At 40.0% G+C, this 22,666-nt stretch overlaps 1 protein-coding gene and 2 long non-coding RNA genes across 14 annotated transcripts in view; 2 read left to right on the forward strand and 1 right to left on the reverse strand.

The window, feature by feature from the left end:
- The window catches only part of LOC139967080 (uncharacterized), a 354,423-nt gene that overhangs the window by 261,377 nt on the left and 70,380 nt on the right, over window positions 1–22,666 (reverse strand). The window lies entirely within an intron of this gene.
- On the forward strand, window positions 8,090–12,191 carry LOC139966034 (uncharacterized). Its single transcript, XR_011792419.1, has 4 exons — window positions 8,090–8,354; window positions 10,802–10,959; window positions 11,303–11,593; window positions 12,172–12,191. It is a non-coding gene; the product is annotated as an uncharacterized lncRNA (long non-coding RNA).
- Window positions 12,228–22,378, forward strand: LOC139967076 (uncharacterized). Of its 3 annotated transcripts, XR_011792846.1 has the most exons (8): window positions 12,228–12,367; window positions 12,481–12,703; window positions 15,987–16,225; window positions 16,862–17,053; window positions 19,762–19,879; window positions 20,016–20,118; window positions 21,422–21,658; window positions 22,015–22,378. It is a non-coding gene; the product is annotated as an uncharacterized lncRNA (long non-coding RNA). The 3 variants fall into 3 exon arrangements; XR_011792848.1 differs by lacking the exon at window positions 19,762–19,879; XR_011792847.1 differs by lacking the exon at window positions 15,987–16,225.

Raw genomic sequence — 22,666 nt, forward strand, 5'->3', positions numbered from 1 at the left:
TCGTTTCTAATACTTAAAGTTCCAGAGACGTTATGAGATCGCGGAAAAAGCAAACTGCCCCCACCTGGTCTCGAGCCCGCGATCCAAAATACGTCACGCTCTCGAGGTACAGAGCAACCAACCGCGCCACGACAGCAGTTGATATAAATCTATGTTCGTTTCTAATACTTAAAGTTCCAGAGACCGTATAAGATCGCGGCAAAAGCAAACTGCCCCCACCTGGTCTCGAGCCCGCGATCCAAAATACGTCACGCTCTCGAGGTACAGAGCAACCAACCGCGCCACGACAGCAGTTGATATAAATCTATGTTCGTTTCTAATACTTAAAGTTCCAGAGACGTTATGAGATCGCGGAAAAAGCAAACTGCCCCCACCTGGTCTCGAGCCCGCGATCCAAAATACGTCACGCTCTCGAGGTACAGAGCAACCAACCGCGCCACGACAGCAGTTGATATAAATCTATGTTCGTTTCTAATACTTAAAGTTCCAGAGACCGTACCAGATCGCGGCAAAAGCAAACTGCCCCCACCTGGTCTCGAGCCCGCGATCCAAAATACGTCACGCTCTCGAGGTACAGAGCAACCAACCGCGCCACGACAGAAGTTGATATAAATCTATGTTCGTTTCTAATGCTTAAAGTTCCCAGAGACCGTACCAGATCGCGGCAAAAGCAAACTGCCCCCACCTGGTCTCGAGCCCGCGATCCAAAATACGTCACGCTCTCGAGGTACAGAGCAACCAACCGCGCCACGACAGCAGTTGATATAAATCAATGTTCGTTTCTAATACTTAAAGTTCCAGAGACCGTATGAGATCGCGGCAAAAGCAAACTGCCCCCACCTGGTCTCGAGCCCGCGATCCAAAATACGTCACGCTCTCGAGGTACAGAGCAACCAACCGCGCCACGACAGCAGTTGATATAAATCTATGTTCGTTTCTAATACTTAAAGTTTCCAGAGACCGTATAAGATCGCGGCAAAAGCAAACTGCGACCACCTGGTCTCGAGCCCGCGATCCAAAATACGTCACGCTCTCGAGGTACAGAGCAACCAACCGCGCCACGACAGCAGTTGATATAAATCTATGTTCGTTTCTAATACTTAAAGTTAAAGAGACCGTATGAGATCGCGGCAAAAGCTAACTGCCCCCACCTGGTCTCGAGCCCGCGATCCAAAATACGTCACGCTCTCGAGGTACAGAGCAACCAACCGCGCCACGACAGCACTTGATATAAATCTATGTTCGTTTCTAATACTTAAAGTTCCCAGAGACCGTATAAGATCGCGGCAAAAGGAAACTGCCCCCACCTGGTCTCGAGCCCGCGATCCAAAATACGTCACGCTCTCGAGGTACAGAGCAACCAACCGCGCCACGACAGCAGTTGATATAAATCTATGTTCGTTTCTAATACTTAAAGTTCCCAGAGACCGTATGGGATCGCGGAAAAAGCTAACTGCCCCCACCTGGTCTCGAGCCCGCGATCCAAAATACGTCACGCTCTCGAGGTACAGAGCAACCAACCGCGCCACGACAGCAGTTGATATAAATCTATGTTCGTTTCTAGTACTTAAAGTTCCCAGAGACCGTATGAGATCGCGGCAAAAGCAAACTGCCCCCACCTGGTCTCGAGCCCGCGATCCAAAATACGTCACGCTCTCGAGGTACAGAGCAACCAACCGCGCCACGACAGCAGTTGATATAAATCTATGTTCGTTTCTAATACTTAAAGTTTCCAGAGACCGTATGAGATCGCGGCAAAAGCAAACTGCCCCCACCTGGTCTCGAGCCCGCGATCCAAAATACGTCACGCTCTCGAGGTACAGAGCAACCAACCGCGCCACGACAGCAGTTGATATAAATCTATGTTCGTTTCTAATACTTAAAGTTCCAGAGACCGTATGAGATCGCGGAAAAAGCTAACTGCCCCCACCTGGTCTCGAGCCCGCGATCCAAAATACGTCACGCTCTCGAGGTACAGAGCAACCAACCGCGCCACGACAGCAGTTGATATAAATCAATGTTCGTTTCTAATACTTAAAGTTCCCAGAGACCGTACCAGATCGCGGCAAAAGCAAACTGCCCCCACCTGGTCTCGAGCCCGCGATCCAAAATACGTCACGCTCTCGAGGTACAGAGCAACCAACCGCGCCACGACAGAAGTTGATATAAATCTATGTTCGTTTCTAATGCTTAAAGTTCCCAGAGACCGTACCAGATCGCGGCAAAAGCAAACTGCCCCCACCTGGTCTCGAGCCCGCGATCCAAAATACGTCACGCTCTCGAGGTACAGAGCAACCAACCGCGCCACGACAGCAGTTGATATAAATCTATGTTCGTTTCTAATACTTAAAGTTCCAGAGACCGTATAAGATCGCGGCAAAAGCAAACTGCCCCCACCTGGTCTCGAGCCCGCGATCCAAAATACGTCACGCTCTCGAGGTACAGAGCAACCAACCGCGCCACGACAGCAGTTGATATAAATCTATGTTCGTTTCTAATACTTAAAGTTCCAGAGACGTTATGAGATCGCGGCAAAAGCAAACTGCCCCCACCTGGTCTCGAGCCCGCGATCCAAAATACGTCACGCTCTCGAGGTACAGAGCAACCAACCGCGCCACGACAGCAGTTGATATAAATCTATGTTCGTTTCTAATACTTAAAGTTCCAGAGACCGTACCAGATCGCGGCAAAAGCAAACTGCCCCCACCTGGTCTCGAGCCCGCGATCCAAAATACGTCACGCTCTCGAGGTACAGAGCAACCAACCGCGCCACGACAGAAGTTGATATAAATCTATGTTCGTTTCTAATGCTTAAAGTTCCCAGAGACCGTACCAGATCGCGGCAAAAGCAAACTGCCCCCACCTGGTCTCGAGCCCGCGATCCAAAATACGTCACGCTCTCGAGGTACAGAGCAACCAACCGCGCCACGACAGCAGTTGATATAAATCTATGTTCGTTTCTAATACTTAAAGTTCCCAGAGACCGTACCAGATCGCGGCAAAAGCAAACTGCCCCCACCTGGTCTCGAGCCCGCGATCCAAAATACGTCACGCTCTCGAGGTACAGAGCAACCAACCGCGCCACGACAGAAGTTGATATAAATCTATGTTCGTTTCTAATGCTTAAAGTTCCCAGAGACCGTACCAGATCGCGGCAAAAGCAAACTGCCCCCACCTGGTCTCGAGCCCGCGATCCAAAATACGTCACGCTCTCGAGGTACAGAGCAACCAACCGCGCCACGACAGCAGTTGATATAAATCTATGTTCGTTTCTAATACTTAAAGTTCCAGAGACCGTATAAGATCGCGGCAAAAGCAAACTGCCCCCACCTGGTCTCGAGCCCGCGATCCAAAATACGTCACGCTCTCGAGGTACAGAGCAACCAACCGCGCCACGACAGCAGTTGATATAAATCTATGTTCGTTTCTAATACTTAAAGTTCCAGAGACGTTATGAGATCGCGGAAAAAGCAAACTGCCCCCACCTGGTCTCGAGCCCGCGATCCAAAATACGTCACGCTCTCGAGGTACAGAGCAACCAACCGCGCCACGACAGCAGTTGATATAAATCTATGTTCGTTTCTAATACTTAAAGTTCCAGAGACCGTACCAGATCGCGGCAAAAGCAAACTGCCCCCACCTGGTCTCGAGCCCGCGATCCAAAATACGTCACGCTCTCGAGGTACAGAGCAACCAACCGCGCCACGACAGAAGTTGATATAAATCTATGTTCGTTTCTAATGCTTAAAGTTCCCAGAGACCGTACCAGATCGCGGCAAAAGCAAACTGCCCCCACCTGGTCTCGAGCCCGCGATCCAAAATACGTCACGCTCTCGAGGTACAGAGCAACCAACCGCGCCACGACAGCAGTTGATATAAATCAATGTTCGTTTCTAATACTTAAAGTTCCAGAGACCGTATAAGATCGCGGCAAAAGCAAACTGCCCCCACCTGGTCTCGAGCCCGCGATCCAAAATACGTCACGCTCTCGAGGTACAGAGCAACCAACCGCGCCACGACAGCAGTTGATATAAATCTATGTTCGTTTCTAATACTTAAAGTTTCCAGAGACCATATAAGATCGCGGCAAAAGCAAACTGCGCTGGCCTGGTCTCGAGCCCGCGATCCAAAATACGTCACGCTCTCGAGGTACAGAGCACAACCAACCGCGCCACGACAGCAGTTGATATAAATCTATGTTCGTTTCTAATACTTAAAGTTTCCAGAGACCGTATGAGATCGCGGCAAAAGCAAACTGCCCCCACCTGGTCTCGAGCCCGCGATCCAAAATACGTCACGCTCTCGGCGGTACAGAGCACAACCAACCGCGCCACGACAGCAGTTGATATAAATCTATGTTCGTTTCTAATACTTAAATTTCCAGAGACCGTATAATATCGCGGCAAAAACAAACTGCGCTGGCCTGGTCTCGAGCCCGCGATCCAAAATACGTCACGCTCTCGAGGTACAGAGCACAACCAACCGCGCCACGACAGCAGTTGACATAAATCTATGTTCGTTTCTAATACTTAAAGTTCCCGATACCGTATAAGATCGCGGCAAAAGCAAACTGCGGCGGCCTGGTCTCGATCCCAGGATTCAAAAATCCATACCTAGATATCGCTAGATATTGCTATATATCCATAAAGTACAGTGTCCTTGGGATTTCTTGGGAATTTTTGGACCCTGTTCTTGGAAATAGCAAAATCGGGAGTGGTCACACTCCATGTAGGTCAGAGGACGACCTCTAGACGTGACTCATACACAACCCGATCACCTTTTATCGATTAAGTTGTGTGTTGTCGGATTTTGTCAAGGTTTTGGTACTGGGGGGGGGGGGGGGGAGGTCTCTAATTAAGTTTCCTAACTCATCGGGTAGCGATTAGAGGCCGGGTGGGGCGTAGGGTTGTGGGGCGCGCGTTTTCATGCAGATGGGAACAATCTCAAGAAGTGATGGGTGCGTCCATAGTAGTTGGTTTCATAGCACACTTGTACAATTGTTTAAGGCGTCCATACGCACACACGCGTTATGATAGACCATATATATATATTTGGAAATTTTTGAAATATATATATATATATATATATAATTTTATATGAAATATTATATGAATGAAATATTATATGAAATATATATATATATTTGATTTGATTTGATTTATTTTGTTTTTTCACGTGCAAATATACAAGGTGAAAGGAAGTCTTCTATAAAGCATACAATAGCTTAACAATGTAGAAGACTCCCTGAAGAAAGAAAAGAGAAGACAAAATTAAAGATCAAATTAAACGTTTCGACAATAAATCAATTATATGATATTTTAATTAATATGATGCAATTGTTTCTTTAATATAACATTTTGTAAATGACCTACACGATAATTTATTTTTAATAATGTCAGTAATAGAATATATATATATATATTTTTTGAAATTTTTGAAAAAAAAACTAAATTTATTGAAATTAGATGACATTATAAAAGTTAATATTGCAACATTTACATACAAGGCTTGGAATGGATCATTACCAATCAGTTTTCGAAATTTTATAAATAGCAACACAGATTTCCATAATCATAATACCAGAACGGCTAGCAACGCACATTATAAATCATATAAAACACGCACTGGTATGTTAAGCCTCAGAAACCGTGCAACCAACATTTGGAATTCACTGTCAATAACTTTAAAAAATAAGGAAACAAGCTCCACATTTAGTAAATGTCTTGCTAAAGAAATTATCATGTCTTATTAATTATGATGTAGCTGCATAGTCGCAAAGCAGCATATTCACATATTGAAGCGTATACGTATTGTTATTAACATTATTTTCACTATTTTCTATCTTTTCATCATGGGAGTCTTCTGTTTTGCCAGCATAGGCAGACTTCCATTCACATTGTAATATTTATGTGAAAAAACAAAACAAATAAATGAATGAATGAATGAATATATATATATATATGTACATATACACTAGTGAGAGAGGGAAAATGGAAACGTCAAAAATGGAGTTGTTGGTGTAAGGGGTAGGGTGAGACGCACGCCCCTTCCGAAATCCTCGATCCGTCACTGGCTACCTTGTGTATATTATAGGGATCAGCGCTGTAATTATGTCACTGTTCCTCTTTCTCTTCCCGGTGTCTTGGCGTTTTTCAAGTCTTGTACTCCCTCCTTTTCTCCCTTTTCTCTCTTTCCTCTTTTTCTTTTCCCTTCCTTGCTCTCCTTCCTCCTCTTCCCCTCTCTTTTTCCCTTTTTCCTTCTTTCTAAATTTCTCTCATCTATTTCCTCCCAGGGGAGCGAGCACCTCAACGCCCCTGGATACGCGCCTGTGTAAGTCGGATTGTCTAGATACCACTCTGTCGGATGAATAGATCTCTGTCAACCAGTTCTAGGGTAATACATTCATTACCATAGAAATAATCGTCTGTACTTCATTCAAGGAAATGGGATTTTCGGGAATAGTAAGTGTTATACATTCATGAACGGTTTCTGATGGCATTTGTGTTGGGATGACCTCATATATAAGGTCGCCAACCATAATAATATCCTCATCAATAAAAATACTGTTAAAAACAGTTTCACCGTTCTCTTCGCGTAAGAGAGAGTTATGTAAAATTGGTTGGATAAGCATCTCCTCTCTTGGCCTAGAGGGGACTTAAAGGGTGTGAAGACTCGCGCAAAAAGAAACGTATAATGCCGGTAACATGACCTAGTTTCGAATGAGATGTAACAAAAGTGTTAGACACCACCATCGATCCCAGAAAATACACACAGCTTGCTACCATCGGTAATTAGACACTAGTGTACAGTCAGTACATACAGCTGCGGTCAATACCTACAGCATAGCGTACAGACAATACAGCGCTGGACATCTTATTTAACACGTTAACACATTTCATTACTGTACTGTCTGCATTTTGTAGCGACACGAACAAATCGTCACTTGCAAGCCACGGAAAGTTAACTGTTTCAGATGGCCGCACGCGGTTTGGGGCGACTCTTCAATGCCTTTAAATTGACCCAATTTTTGCTCAATATGTATGTTCATTTATGCTCTTCAACATGCAAGCCACAGAAAACCCAGATCATGATTGATAACGGGTCAAAAAGAGATGTTCTCCTGCTGCTTTTTGGAACTTTTCCTGAGATTGAATAACAATCGGGCGGATAGATATTGATTCTAATAGGAGTATGCCACCTACACCCTAAGGTAGCATACGCCCATTAAAAGCCCCATTGACTTACACACTAAATCACAAAAGTAATGTGGTCTCTTAAGGGCCGGTCACACTACAGCGATATTTTATCGAAATACGGTCCGATTTTTCCGATTTAAGGCCGAAGAGTGAGGTTTGTGGTAGTGAATGTAATGAATGCAGTAGAATATTCGAATACCTACTTCAAATCTGAGGGGTTCTAGAACTGACTACATTCTTAAGTGACGTCACATCGAAAAGCGATAAAAATCGGAAGAGAAATCGGATAGCTAACCGATAAAAGGAAACGGAGTCAATATCAAAAGTTAGGAGAGGGCTATTCCACATCGGAATGGCTCAACAGATAGCAAATCAGGTCCTTTATCACTGTGGCTAGAAGACCCGAACGAAAAACTGTCTGTTTCGATTCCTCTGGGAAAATCGGATAGTATTCCGATAAAATATCGGTATAGTGTGACCGGGCCTTAAGTCTAGATAGAAGTTTTCACTAGCTAAACGCTACCCATCACCGGATAGCTGACAAGTTGGCCTTTCATGGCACCATCAATTTTCCGTACCATGACCGTGTAGATATTTTGCTATCCGAGCCGGAAGTTTTCGTCACTTGTAAACAAACCTCTTCACTCAGTGGTAAACAAATTTCCTACGCTGCTCCCGGGAGGCCTAAAGGTCTAAAATTGCCTCAATTGACCCAATTTTCTCACCATATGTACTTCCATTCATGCTCTTCAACATGCAAGCCACAAAAATCTAGATTATGATTGATAACAGGTCACAAAAGATGTTCTCCCGCTGCTTTTTGGCACTTTTCCTGAGATAGGAGAACAATCGAGCGGATTGATTGAGACTCTAATAGGAGTATGCCACCCTAAATCAAAAACTTTTAAGTTTTTGCAATGTGCAGACGACACTGGCATACAAACACATATTTTGTATAAAACGTGTGTAGGCTAGGCTAAAAATGGTTTTGTATTGTTTTAAAGAAAATATCTTGCCTTGCTGTGCGGCCTAATGTAGCCAGCATAATGGAGATAGAGTTCGTTTTTTTTGGTTTGCCTACCAAAGTACAAAGACGAAAGATTTGGGAGACAAAATTTCAATTGCATGACGGTCTAGAGGCCTACCAAGCTGTGTGAGGTGGGGATAGGCATAGGACCATGGGCACTACTAGTACTACTACTCGGTACTAGGCTAGGCTTCAACAACTAGTATTACGACAGTAAGAGTAGATCGGCATGTTTTGGTCATAAAGTCCAGGATTTCCTGTTCAGTTCCATTTTAGGCTTGGCTTACTATTTATTTGAGATCAAAGCAAACAAGCATAGGCCTATGCCTTGCTTAGTCTAGGCCTACGACTGAGTTATAACAAGCCTAGCCTAGACCTAGTTATGCCAGTGCAACCCTGACTGTAGCTGGACTGAGTTAGGCCTAATGGACCTATATGCTGTGTATCTCGATCATAGGAATTGAAGTTGAATATGGCCATAAGAAGTAGCCTACTACTACTATGGGCATAGCAATACATACTAGGTCTAATGCTATGCATGAAGGCCAAGACTGTCTATAGATAAACAGTCCTCCTCAAATTCACTCGAGCATTAAGAACTTGTTACTTGATAGCATAAACTACCCCCAATACTGCCACTAGGATTCATCCTTGAGCTCACCTAATTAATTCACCAGTCAACATGTATGGTTGTAAACATAAGTGCTCTAAATCTAATGGCCAGCACTACTTTTCTGTGCATGAAGACATGTTTGGCTTGCCCTATGAAAAAATACTCTGTGTGCTTAATTAATCATGAATTTGTGCAGAGGAGCATTAAGTATGCCTAGCATTACCAAATGGGGTAGATATTCAATATCCCCTTTTTTGGCCAATGACAGGGGAGTCAGGTGGTATTGCAATAAGTATATGGAAGATTGTAATGGCTTAGCCTAAGATACTCCTAGGGTAAGCACCTAGCATGCTATGCAACAACGCTTTGATTGAAGATTTGATAACAGACTTATCAGCCATACGGCTAGTTCTAAATTAGCTAGGCCTTGCACAGTTACAGTTTCAGCCAAAAATTCCATTAGGCCAATACAATTTGGCCTACTGCCACTGGCTAGAGTTTAAAACAATAGGGTTAAGACTTAGACTAGGCTCATGCAGTACATCAGCAAAATCGTTTACAACAAAAGTCGATGACTATTGCTACTGTAGGGTTTTGCAGGCCTGCCAACTCTCGCGGTTTACTGTACAACTCTCACTGCAAGTCTTCAACATTTTACAAAAGTTTGTTATACCTTTGAGTTTGACATCAGCGTTTTGGAAATTGGGTCTGTTCATGTTTCACGGTTGCCAAAGGTAGCAAATTTTCAAATTACAGTACAGAACTTCTATTCTAAATAAAAAAAAACATAATTAATATCTGCAATTTATGAATTAGAATTGACCAGACCTTAAACTATTCCGGAAATTATATTCAAGATGGTAGAAAAGTGTGACAATCTATAAATTTTCCAAAAGTGGTTCTTTTCTTAATGGTGGTGCCACTCCATTACTGCTACATTTTGGGAATTCTGTCGTTAGTTCCTTTATTAACATAAAATTTACTATAATCAGACAAGTTTTCAATGATATTGATGATGTTATCAAAGAAAAATTAGAGTATCGTGAGAAAAATCACAATTTTTCCTGAATTACAGTTTTCTCTTTAAAGAGCAAAATTGAAAGTAATTGAAACAAAATACCATAAAATCAAACCACAACATAAGCATATATATATTAACCAAAAGCTGACAGTTTTGGGTCATGTCCTCTCAGATTTTTTTGTCATGACTCTTGTTCCGAACATCACCTATCCAAATAGATCTTGTTTCAGACATCACCACCAATGCTTTACCTAATATAACCTAATACTTAGTAATAAAACATATATTGTTCATTTAAAGGCAATAATAATGAGTAAACAAACATGTTATTAATTGATAACCTTACTAAAAAAGATATATAAACTCTTAATAGGTTCCAAGTTCGAAACAAAGAAAAGTGATCAACAAGACATAAATTTATTAAACACAGGCCATGCTTGTTAATACTAAGCAATACATTTCAATGTGTAACACGCAGGCACACAAAATTCTCAGTAGTTGCATATTTGCACGCACTGTTCTGGCCTCGGTTAAGCATTAGGAGTTGAGACCGTTAACTTACTTAGCCCGATCTGATATTACAAGATGACTTCTCCTGAGCTGGATACCGATGAAGAGTACAGTATCATTGGAAAATATCGTTTGTCAGGACTGTGCCCTGAAAATTCAACATTAAATGTAAAAAGATCGATACGGAAAAGATCGAAGAGTTTAGACTAACGGGAGCAATAAACAGCCACCAAGCTTTGTGCTGAAAAGTGTGAGCAGTAATAGTTTTAAATCAAGAAAAGCCAAAATCATGCAATTTAAATCATTGAAATTAAAAAAGCTTCACTGTCCAGTATCAAAAGTATTTGCGAAATTTGATACAGCATTCTGTTCTGTACAAGAATGTTGTTGGTATGATTGTGTATGGTTCTGAATGCTATTTTCCTTTTTTTTAGGTGGGTGTGGATATGATTGGACCCCTTGCAGAGACCATCAATGGAAATAAGTACATCATAACCCTATGTGACTATTTTTCAAAATTGCCAGAGGCTGTTGCTGTAAGAGACGAAACAGCATAAACCGTTGCAAACTTTCTGTTTGAAACCATGGCCAGGTATATATCCATGTACTTTGTTTTTACTTTACATAACATACTTTTGAAGTTAGTTACGTAGACCTGCATTTGTTCTCAGTTTTACCTGTGACCCAGAAAGCGGCAAAATGGTTACAGAAATTTCTTGAAGTTGTTTTATAAGTTAATGTTAATAAAATGTTAGTGGGATAACGGTCAGTGCATCCAAGACCAGGTGTTATGTCAGTGCTTAACTTACTTGTTTTGAAATCAGTGCTAAAAGAATCTCCTGATTAAACCACGCAGCCACTCTGAAGATGCCAATAGTTTACTGCATTACTCTTACCAGTACTTTAACAACTTGTTTAATTTTCCATTTATTTAGATTTGTGTGCATGAAAATTTTCATCTCAGACCAGAGAGGAGAATTTGTTAATGCTCTGAACAAGTCCCTATTTGACATGACAGGGGTGAGCCACAGAGTATCCTTCAGCTACCACCCACAGACCAATGGGCTGGATGAAAGATTCCACCAAACTCTGCAAATGTCACTCATCAAAGTTGTCAATCAAAACCAAGATGACTGGGATGAAACACTGTCTTCCATTCTCATGGGGTACCGTACAGCAAAACATGGTTCAACAGGTCTTTCTCCTTTCGTTGTGATGTTTGGAAGGTTTGTAATAATTTAAACCTACCATTGCTGAATAGAGGTTTACATTTGTAAAGGTCATATACTGTACAGAGAAAAGCAATCAGGGACAAGAGAGTTTGGACAAATCCTGCATAGCTACACTGATCCTCTATAGGATAAAATCTCATTCGACACATCCCAGGTACAGGGAAAAACTGCTAAATAGAGGACAACCAATAACCCTATGTAAGTTACAACACCTAAACAAATAAACAGATTAACTCTGTATATGGTACACTCTTCAGCAAGTACAAAAGATGAACATTCATTAAACTATAAAAGCATGCCAATTAATTAAGATACATGCAATTAATGCCACTGACATTGGTTTTGTTTTTCATATATTATATATCATATTTTGGGCTGGTATGCAATTTGGACCTATAACAGCACAGAATATACTTTGGTTTTATATTTCTGCTGGTTTGAGTATGTGATGTGACTCAAATTTATGGTTCCAGGGTCTTAATAGCGAAAATAAAATATAAAAAAAATTAAATATTCTTCAGTCAACAAAGTGTTGGGAATAATTGATTGTTAATTTATCTTCATATATCCAGAGAGCCATTGTTACCAGTCAACATTGAAGACTCCATTGTCCAACCAGAATCTGCTGCAGCGATGCACAGAGGGAGAGGGTTTTACAACTCATGTCACAGTCGCAGGACATAATCAAAGGTTTTGTGAAAGAAAATATTGGCAAAGCCCAAGAACGGCAAGAAAAAGAATTTTGATTAAAGGCAGCAATCAAAACAGGTTATTACATAATGCTATGTTGTGCATTGAAAACTGACTGTAGTTAAATGAATGGCAACATATACATTGTATTATGATGTTTATGTATATTTGCTGGATTTTGTTTTATTCAGAGCTTCAAAGTTGGTTCTAGTGTTCTCGTCCGGAATGCAGGAAAGGATGCCCGAAGAGGAGGGAAGTTCGAAACTCTTGGCTTGAGCCGTATGGAGTCAAGGCTGTGAATGAGAAAGGGCTGTACACACATACTAACAGTTCCACAGGCCTTCCTTTGAAGAAGAAATAGGACCAAAATAGATTTTAGCTGACGTTCTCTTGTTAGCTCCAATCTGAAGAATGGTAGGTTGGTTTGAGGTGATCCTTGAAGCAATGATGAGCTAAGGAGGGTCGTTATTGCTTTTGGTGCAGATATTGTGCAACAAAATGAGTGGGCAGGGCTTAACATTAATAACTGTTAACTCCAATCTGAAGAATGGTAGGTTGGTTTGAGGTGATCCTTGCAGCAATGACGAGCTAAGGAGGGTCGTTATTGCTTTTGGTGCAGATATCGTGCAACGAAATGAGTGGGCAGGGCTTAACATTAATAACTTTTAGCTCCAATCTGAAGAATGGTAGGTTGGTTTGAGGTGATCCTTGCAGCAATGACGAGCTAAGGAGGGTCGTTATTGCTTTTGGTGCAGATATCGTGCAACGAAATGAGTGGGCAGGGCTTAACATTAATAACTGTTAGCTCCAATCTGAAGAATGGTAGGTTGGTTTGAGGTGATCCTTGCAGCAATGACGAGCTAAGGAGGGTCGTTATTGCTTTTGGTGCAGATATCGTGCAACGAAATGAGTGGGCAGGGCTTAACATTAAAACCTGATCTGCAATTGCTCACCAACCATATGTGGTATGACTAAAGTTTATTGGGCTGAGCAGGTTGGTTACCCAATGCAATGTTTTCAGTGCTATTTTGATTTTGCTGCATATTGATGAGATGTGTGACAAAACAGGGCTCAGCTGAATTTTCCTTATAAACACAGAATCGGAAGAATCTTATTCCATTTGAGTTGATACTTAACATAATGATACCTCATAGCCTGCAGGAATAGTCCGTCTCGTTTTCTTGGCAGATATTTTCCATTTTCGCCCATGTTTGTTGCATCTCAATCATCATTGTTAGCTTTTTCTAATATTTGTAGAACCTTAATTACTATTAAGTGTGTGCAACCCCCCTTCCCTCCCCCCTCCCCCCACACACACAAACAAACGCATACACAAATTACTCATGTTACATCATGGAAACCATAATGCATTTTAACTTGGTTGATTTTTCATATATTGAACAAACTAATATTAAGAAAATGTCCCTTAACATATTGCTTAATTCAAAAGGGAATTGCGATATAGCATCATTACGGTAATGTTGCTTTACTATTCCAATGTTGTTGTTATAGGAGAAATGATATACTGCTTAAATCTTCATGGTAGTGGCAGCAACCCAATGAGATTCCTGGCTTGCAGCCGACAACATCAGGAACTTGGACAAAGTTGGTTGAGTTGATAATCTAACACACTGTCTAGACTGAGTTTGCAGGAAGAACAGCCATCAAATTACCATTTCCCCATAGAGTGGTGTAGCTGGGAACCACATTGCACTTTGCATGTGTGGTTGGAGTATTAATTTTATACAGGTTGTAAAACACTGCATGAAGTCACATTTATTCTTTCATCAACATTGATTCTATCATCACAGTAATCCTCATAGAGGCAGTTCCAGAATAGGGACTGATATTGACCATCTTAAATTTCTGTTAGTTTAAAAAAAAATAAGGATACATTTTATACATACAGTATATTTGATAGACAGTATACATAATATATGTGTTCAAGATCTTGCCACAAAGGCCAGTGTCTGCAGCTCAGCATTATACAAGTATGGAAGTAGATGTTGTGTTACGTGGCAAATATCTCAGGACGTAACAGATACAGGGATATTGTGACGCTGGCCAGTTTCTTAGGACATAATCATCACACTTCATTAACTTTGCTATATGGTGCCATGTTTTACAGATAAAAACGTTGTAATTAAGCAATGTGTAAGTATACTCGAGTTTTCAAATTTGCTTGCAACTATATTGAATCAATAATTTCCATGCATGAGATATTTTCAACATATATCACCCCAAAATGGTAATATTTGCAGTGGTTGGGATAACTTGATAACTTGTTGGTACATGACTCTGAAAATTATTACAGTACCAGCTATACTTGTAAGACTGTACCCATGCTATTGGTATAGATCTGCATTTATTGGTTCTTAGCAAATAACCATCCAACATATGAAAATCAATTTAATACTGTATAGCTTCTCAAATTGATTCAGTTGAAATCTGAATTTTATTGTCAACAACAATTAACAATATGCCATCTAATTGCAATGAATGAACTCAAGAAAGCATTTATTTGCAAGGAATAATTTGTCCTCTAAAATCCAAATTGCTATTCAAAATGTAAAGAGAACTTTTTTTTTTCCAACTTGACAGTTGCTAGAAGTACCACATACAGGTTTTAAACTGCTCTAACAAGTTCAAAGGAAAAGTTCAGTCATAGAGGTCATCTAATTTTCATCTTTTTTTAATTGATTCCCCTAACTAATTTTAATTAAACGTTAACTCAGTTAACGATTTAATTAATTGACTGATCACTCACTCAATCAATAATTACAGTGAGACAATTCATTAAAAATGATTCAATTGAAATAACTGGTTGACAACTTGTCAGAATATATCAGCTTTATCAACTATTCATACAGCTCATTTTAAACCATTTGACCAATATGTACAGGGAAGTTGAAAGAACAGAGAAAATTCAGAAAACAAGTCATGACTTTGGAATGAATTCGTCCCAATTCAGCCAACTTAAAGGACATCATATTTCTTAATTTGTCCAGTTTGCAATTTTGTCTTAAAAGCATGTAGTGGTCCTTCAAATTCAAATTAAAGGTAAGTACCCTAAGACAACCCATGCAGCTTTAGAAATAATTCATTAAGGCAGGGATTGCAAGCTATGGAGGTGCAAGACTTCATGTGACTTGATCCTCCCCACCTGGAAATGTTGAAAAATGAAAGACTTTTACTGTGCCAGGACCATATCCTTGACAAAACCTTATGCCTGGAGAAGTAAAGGGAAAAACCCAACCTATATCAGCACAATTGCAAGGGGCATTTTGTGATGTTCCAACCCCATCCCAAGGACTGGCACTTATTGCAGAATATCATAATTTTCACTTCAACAATGAAGGGTTTTAAGTTTTATTATCCCCCAAATATACTAGATTTTCCAACATGGGCACTCTTCTTTGTCAAGTTCATGATACCTCTACTCCTTTCTCCCAGTAGCATATTCCAACAAATGGTTATTAAGATATGATGTGTTTATCATTTTACTTGATGAGAGTAACTTTTCAGCTACAGAAGCTTGTGACAGACTTCCAAGAAAGTGCTTTGAATCATCAAGCAATCATTTAACAAAAAATAGATAAAAATGAAGGTTGCAACCCAAATCTTTTCCACTTATATTGATGAGCCACCCATGTCAGATGTAGATTTCCTACAAATCTAAATTTTCCTTCTTTTATAGCTTCTTTGCAGCATCATTCAACACTATAATGGACATAGCTCTGAATTAATGGAAGTAATCAAAGCTCTCTTCCGCGCAATTTCAACCTGAAATTCATGGGCCTCCTGTCTCGCAAGGTTGAAACAGATTCTTCTAGAGTTTGATTCAACTGCACAGGAGGATGCATTAGAATTCCTTGGTGCAGTTTACACATCATCATGCACTTCCTGTAACCAAAGCCAGTGCAAACTTTTAGATGAGTAAGAGATATAGATCGTTCTGTGAAAAGCATCAAAGCAACCCCAAAAAATATAAGTGAACTTTTCAATGTATTATTTAAATTTATGCCATGTTGGCCCAAATATTCAAATTTGGTCACCTTTGGTCAAAATTCTATAAACTGTTTTTATTACCACTTTTGATGAAATTTACCTCACGGGGACATTCAGTCATCTTGTGTGTTCATTAAGAATGTCTGAGAACAATTTGGACTAAGGGCCTCCATGAAAGTAACTTGTTGAAAACTTCTAGCAATTATAGCATCCTATAATTTGGGGCATATACAGACTACCTTTAACATTGAAACTGATTGGGAATTTGCTTAGGTTTGCAGGGAATTAGTCATTTTTGAAAGAGGTATTATGGCACCAGTTAGATCTGACTGATAAACTTGCATCAATACAATGAGGATGCACATTTTGTAAGGCTGGGTTTAGATGATAGTCTGTATCTGATTTATAAGTTTGTTGCTCTTAATAATAATTCTGATAATTTTAAGTAAAAGCTGAATGAAAGTTTTCATTAATACCTGATAATCCAGAGGGTAAAGGAACAAATGGAAATTGCAATAGAAATGCAACATTGTTGTAATGAGTAACTTATTTTTTCCTTTCCAGGTACTTCTTCTTACATACAACAAATGAGATGAAGTGGACTTCCTGCAATGAGACTTGGCACTGTCGGGCAAACTCCTATCCAGTAATTCCGATATATCCTAGTAACAAGGGCTATATGTCATGCTTGAGTATGCAGGGGCACCTTGAGGTGTGTCTAGATTGCAAAGATCTTGAAGGCTTTTGTGAGTCCTGGTGAGTTCCTGCAAACTCCCTGTTTTTGTCATATTGTTTTCATTCCATGCTGTTTTGTGTTATGTAAAATTGTTTCAATATGTAACACAATGCATTTTTGTGAAGTAGCAGTATGTGTGTTTATGAGTGTAATGCTAACAGCCTGTCATTACGATAACTCAATAAACTGACAAATGAACAGGAGTCAAATTCTGAAACTATTAGTGATGTAAGCATGGGCGTCAGCAGGTTTCAGAAAGTGAGGGGGACACTATACTATCTAAGCGGAGCGCCACCATTGGTTGGCGCGTAGCGTACCAGAAAATTTTGGGTACTGCATAAGACCCCCTAGATCGCAGGAGACGGCCTTCCTGAGTCGTTTTTAGTTACATCAGAACCAGATCTGTGAGGAGAAATTTTGTCTCACAAAACTAAATCCCGACAGAAAGTACTGGTAGAAAGATGCCGTTCTGACACCAAGGGAGACGAATTACACAGCGTCCATCTCAAACGAAATATTGAAAAAGTGGCGCCGTCACCTCCGGGATGAGTGGAGTGGTATATATAATACATGCATGTAGGTGCGAGACGTCAGTTGTTATGTGCCCAGGTACTTTAATAATAATAATCAGAAAAAGGCACCGCCCGCAGAGCATGTGTAGCGCCTAGCCGGCACTCAACAATAAAGATCTACCATATCCGGCGAATACATGTAGCCTTAATTACTTAACCCCTACACCCCTATTCGTCCGTCCAGTCCAAGGGACTGGAGGTAGTGATATGAACATAGTAACTCATCACCGTGTACCTGTATGGCTTACCTAATCCCTTGGAACCCATAAAAACAACATGTGTGCAAGATTCAATACACTTTCGAATGGTCTCCCCCCCCCCCCGAACGAATTAAATGGGCAGATTTAGGATATTGGGAGAATGGGAGATAAATGACGGTGCAAGTGATAGATAGCAGGGGCCCAGGGAGTCCAGATTTCTTGACCTTAAATAGAAAATCGCGCATATGCATGTGATTTTTTTTAATAACTACTCTGAAAAGTGGGTGGGACAAATGATATGATATCCCCTCCACTTTTGAAAGTGGGGGGGGACATGTCCCCCCGTCCCCCACCTGTTGACGCCCATGGATGTAAGTTAATGGCCAGAATTCATACGTTGAAAATTTTCAGGTTTAGAATCCAGCTTGAGTTGTAATGATCCCATTGAGCAGTTCTAAATACTGTATACAGGCATCTTTTCATATTGACTGTAGATCTCTGGTGTTATGTCTTTCTCAATTTATTTATTTAAAGTGTTGTGGAAAGAGTTAATTTCACATAGGGTGACATGTATATGTGAAATTAATTAACTAGTTAATTGTATTCTTTGCTATATGTACTTTGCAAAGGGATTATTATAAATAGTGCACATACTGGAGAACAATGGTCCAGTGTGACGAAATTACACTAAATCACCATCGTCGCCCTAAGTGGTGAGTTTATGCTACAGTATGTCGTCTTAAGTGTTGTGAAAAGAGATGAATTCACCTAGGGCGACAAAGATGTCGCCTTAGGTGCTTTATGTGCAATTCACTATTTTTTAATTAAATACCTTGGTATTTGTATTAGGCAGAGGGATTATTATAAATAGCACACCATCAGTCCGGTTCTCCTTCAATACTTCTCTCCAGAAAGGACACAATTTTGGGTCAATGGTTCAAGAACGGGATTGATAAAGTATACCGTTTGTATTAGAAACCTTACTTCATCTAGCTAAGGATGTGAAGAATTATTAGTCTCCAGTAGTTCTTGATTCAGTGGTCCATATTCAATTCATGTGGAGTTTTCAGGAACTATTACCAGTTATGCAACGAGTCAGGGCTAGAGTCACTAAATTTCAGAGTAATAAAGTAACTCAAACACAAGTTCATGGACAGTCTTCCCATAGATCTAGATTATGCAGTGACCCAAGTCCAAGATTCAACTCAAACGTAGGTTTCATAAAAGTGATATCTTGATTAAGTATCTTGATAGTCACTGACTTTTTCATGTTTGCTAATAGTGGTTGTACCAGATGTCATTGTCTTAAACTCCACAAGTCACAAAGTAGCATTAATATTCGGCATAACTTTTTTTCTAATAGGGTTGTGAATGAGTGGAATGGCTCGCCTGAGAAAGTTGTACTTGCAAGTACTGTAGTGTGAATGGGTTTAAGAATGCTTTGGACAAGCACTTTAAGCATTGTAATCGGGTCTGATCGTTTGTGTCATCTGTTTTCTTCCCTCTCCTATAGGGTCTTTGATGGGGACTTGAGTGTCCCTCCTGATCCTTTTTCTTTACTAAACTAATCTAAACTAATAAGGTCAAGCATAAAGTATGTGTGCTTAGGCCTACGCAATTGCAGAAGCCAATCTCCTTAACCTTTTTGAACTAGCACTTTTAAGGTTAACTTAACCTTTTAGAAGGCAAGCTTAACTTTTTCTTTGCAAATGTAACACGAACACTGTTGAGCAAGAGTCGTGCCAGCAATGCCACTGCATGAGGGAAATTCACAGTGACAGAGTAAATAATTGCTTTCGCACCCACGGATGAACACATGTTAGGTATATTACTATCACTAATCTGGGGAAATTGCATTTAAGAATATAAATATGTTTATCAGCTAGTCAACAGTTATTTAAGGTATCATTTAATTCTTTTCATTTACTCCATTAGTGATCTTCCCTTTTCCAACAGCTTTACTGGAAAGACTCTTGCTCAGCCGCATTACACAAACACCTTACGAACAGAATACTGCAGATAGCTGATCGTTAACTATGTTAGGAATCCACATGCAGTTCTGGTTATGAAAATAGTAAGAGACAAGATCTGTTTTTCAATCTATGTTTATGGTGAACTACGATTAAGAATAATGAGTTGTAATTTTAATAAATGAGCCCTTCAGTACTGATAACCAGGATTTTAGTTATCTATTTTTGCTTTCTTTACAGTACAGAAATGCAGGGTTGCACTACACCATTTCCAACAGAGGAAGTATGGCAGAAAACAGGTGGAATTTTACATATAAATGCCGAAAATGTGCTGGACAGAGAGGTTCAATAAACTTTTGGAACATTGACACCTCATTCACTTACATGAGGAAACCTTGTCTCATAGATGTTGAATAAACAGTTGTAAGAAGATTAACATGTAGAATTGGTTCTGAAACTAAATCAGTATTTATGAACTCCTCACATCTATGATCTCACCATAAAAGAACAGAAACAAGTTGTTGAGTTTGAAGAGTTAGCAACTTAAAATTAGGAAAAAGCTTCATATTCAAGAAGAAATCAAATTTCAACTTTATGATAAAGAATGGGATGATTGCATGGGTAGGTGTGAAAAACCTCTCAGTTACCTCAAAAGGGAAAAGTGAAAGTAATACCCATCACCTCAGTGCTTATACCATCACAGACTTACACTCACTAAGTAGTACATGTAGCTTATTTGATAGTGAAGTTGTTCATCTGGTGAGTAGCCTTCTCTGTGCAGTGTACCTAGTAGAGCAAAAGTGACAGTCAGAAGTTTAAAAGCATATATTACTACTCAATGTGGTTTAAGAATCAGCTGAACTGAGCCCCAAGCTGCATTCAGAATAAGCTTAGGCCTATATACATTTAGAAATATGTAACTGGAAAGCTCACACCTTTGCAATTTCAGATTGGATGGCATGGGCTGATGACATAAATGAAAAGTTGGCAAAACATACGTTAGCCCCAGCAAGTTACACAAAGGGATGCAGAATGTGGACAGGTGCCTACACCATCAGTAAGCCAGGGGCACCAGCATATGGCATTATTTTCACAATGCTAACCCTGGCAGCTAAGAGAAGAGGCAGCAGAGTCCACATTCTGACATATATGCTCTTCAAAGTATTGTGCAAAGTAAAGAAATATTAAGGACCAAACCATTTGACATCTCCTACATATGCCACAACAGCCTACATGTGGAGAGAGATGTCACATCTCTCAACAGTATCTTGCAGTGCAACACAGCAGAAAGCCTTGAAAGTTTGATGGCACTTGCCAAGTTTATGGTCATCAGCTTGATTGCCTACTTCCCTGAATGAGTGATACTGTTTTAACTCATAACAGTGAGTGTGGATAGACTCAGTTTACAAATTACTGGCATCACTGATAAATATTGTCATCTTTATCATCAGTGTAGTTTTTCATCCTAGAGTAACTGGTCATGAATCAGTTGATCTTTCTTATAGATACTGGACTGGTTTATGTTTATAGTTCTACCATGTAGCTTGTACTTTCTCTCTCTGAGTTGTGCTCTCCTCCTTCTGTATGCTCTAGCTGCCTCTCTTACGTAATTCATCACATTGCTGTTTTCTTTGCATCTATTTCAGAGTCTGGATACATGGACTATTTGAGCTCACCTTTAATACTGCACCTTCCATCTTCCTGGCTATGGACTCTCCAGGCACATTATATGTTATGTGTATGGAACTGTAGTCCCTGTACTGACCATTGCATGAAAATGTGGTACTATGTTTTGGATTGGTCACAGTGAAAGCCTAATTGACGGTATCTACATTTGAGTGGAATTAAGTCTCAAAACGAGTGGACCATAATGTTTGCTGCAGGTGGGTGTCTCAGGTATTTTGTTTAGCTTCCTGCTGTCAGTGTGGGATATTAGCAGAGAACCCTTTGTAGCATTTGGCATACATGGAAATGTGTACTTCCTGGCATCTTGCATACAAATGAATGCTTTGGGCAATGTGAATGATTTCCACTGTAGTACTTTGCAAGGCAGTCTAAACATGTTGATAAAGTGCTTTTGACATTTAAGATATAAGGATCTTTATTGACCATAAAAATTGACATTCATAAATACATCGAAATACGTAAAAATCTGATTCTTAAAACGAAAAATTAAGACTACTAAGTCCATGTTCTGACACATATATTTGGCCTATTTCCTACATAATTCATTGGCAAGATTGAGAATAGCCCTTTGCAAGAAAGAACGCCTGTATCTCTCGGTTCAGCATCTCATGACAATTAGTCTGCCCGTTTGATTGCTGTAATCTACCCGATGCCCCAGAGGATGTTGGGATGACATGATTGACTTCATATTACTCTGTGATACTCTGACAAGCAACTCATCTACTGAACTGAGGTAATGTGACCGACAAACTTTCCTTGCTTTAGAAACTAGTCTATTTAACTTGGTCATGTCTCTAGCAGTAGTATTTTCACCCCACGCTGCTAAACAGAATGTAATGGTGGTCTTGATTGCCGATTTTAATATAGAATAGAGAAATGAGAGTTGGTCTAGTCTGAATAAATTAAGCTTCTGTAATAGGAACATAGTGTTCAGGACGGAATCCATACTGTTTCTGGCATAAAATGTTATATTTTGAAATAAAGTTAAAAATATGATTATACAGAAGCCTTTCAACTATTTTGGAAAAACATGATAATAGTGATATAGGTTGATAATTTTCAAAGTTTTCTGAATCCCCTTTCTTAAAGACAGGGATGACCTTGGCAATTTTTAGCATATCAGGGAAAATACCGGTACTGAACGACAAATTGCAAATATGGGTTAATGGTTTGGTAATAAATAAGATAACTTGTCTTACAATGCC

The sequence above is a fragment of the Apostichopus japonicus genome, chromosome 4 (genome assembly GCF_037975245.1).
Source record: "Apostichopus japonicus isolate 1M-3 chromosome 4, ASM3797524v1, whole genome shotgun sequence".
NCBI lineage: Eukaryota > Metazoa > Echinodermata > Holothuroidea > Aspidochirotida > Stichopodidae > Apostichopus > Apostichopus japonicus.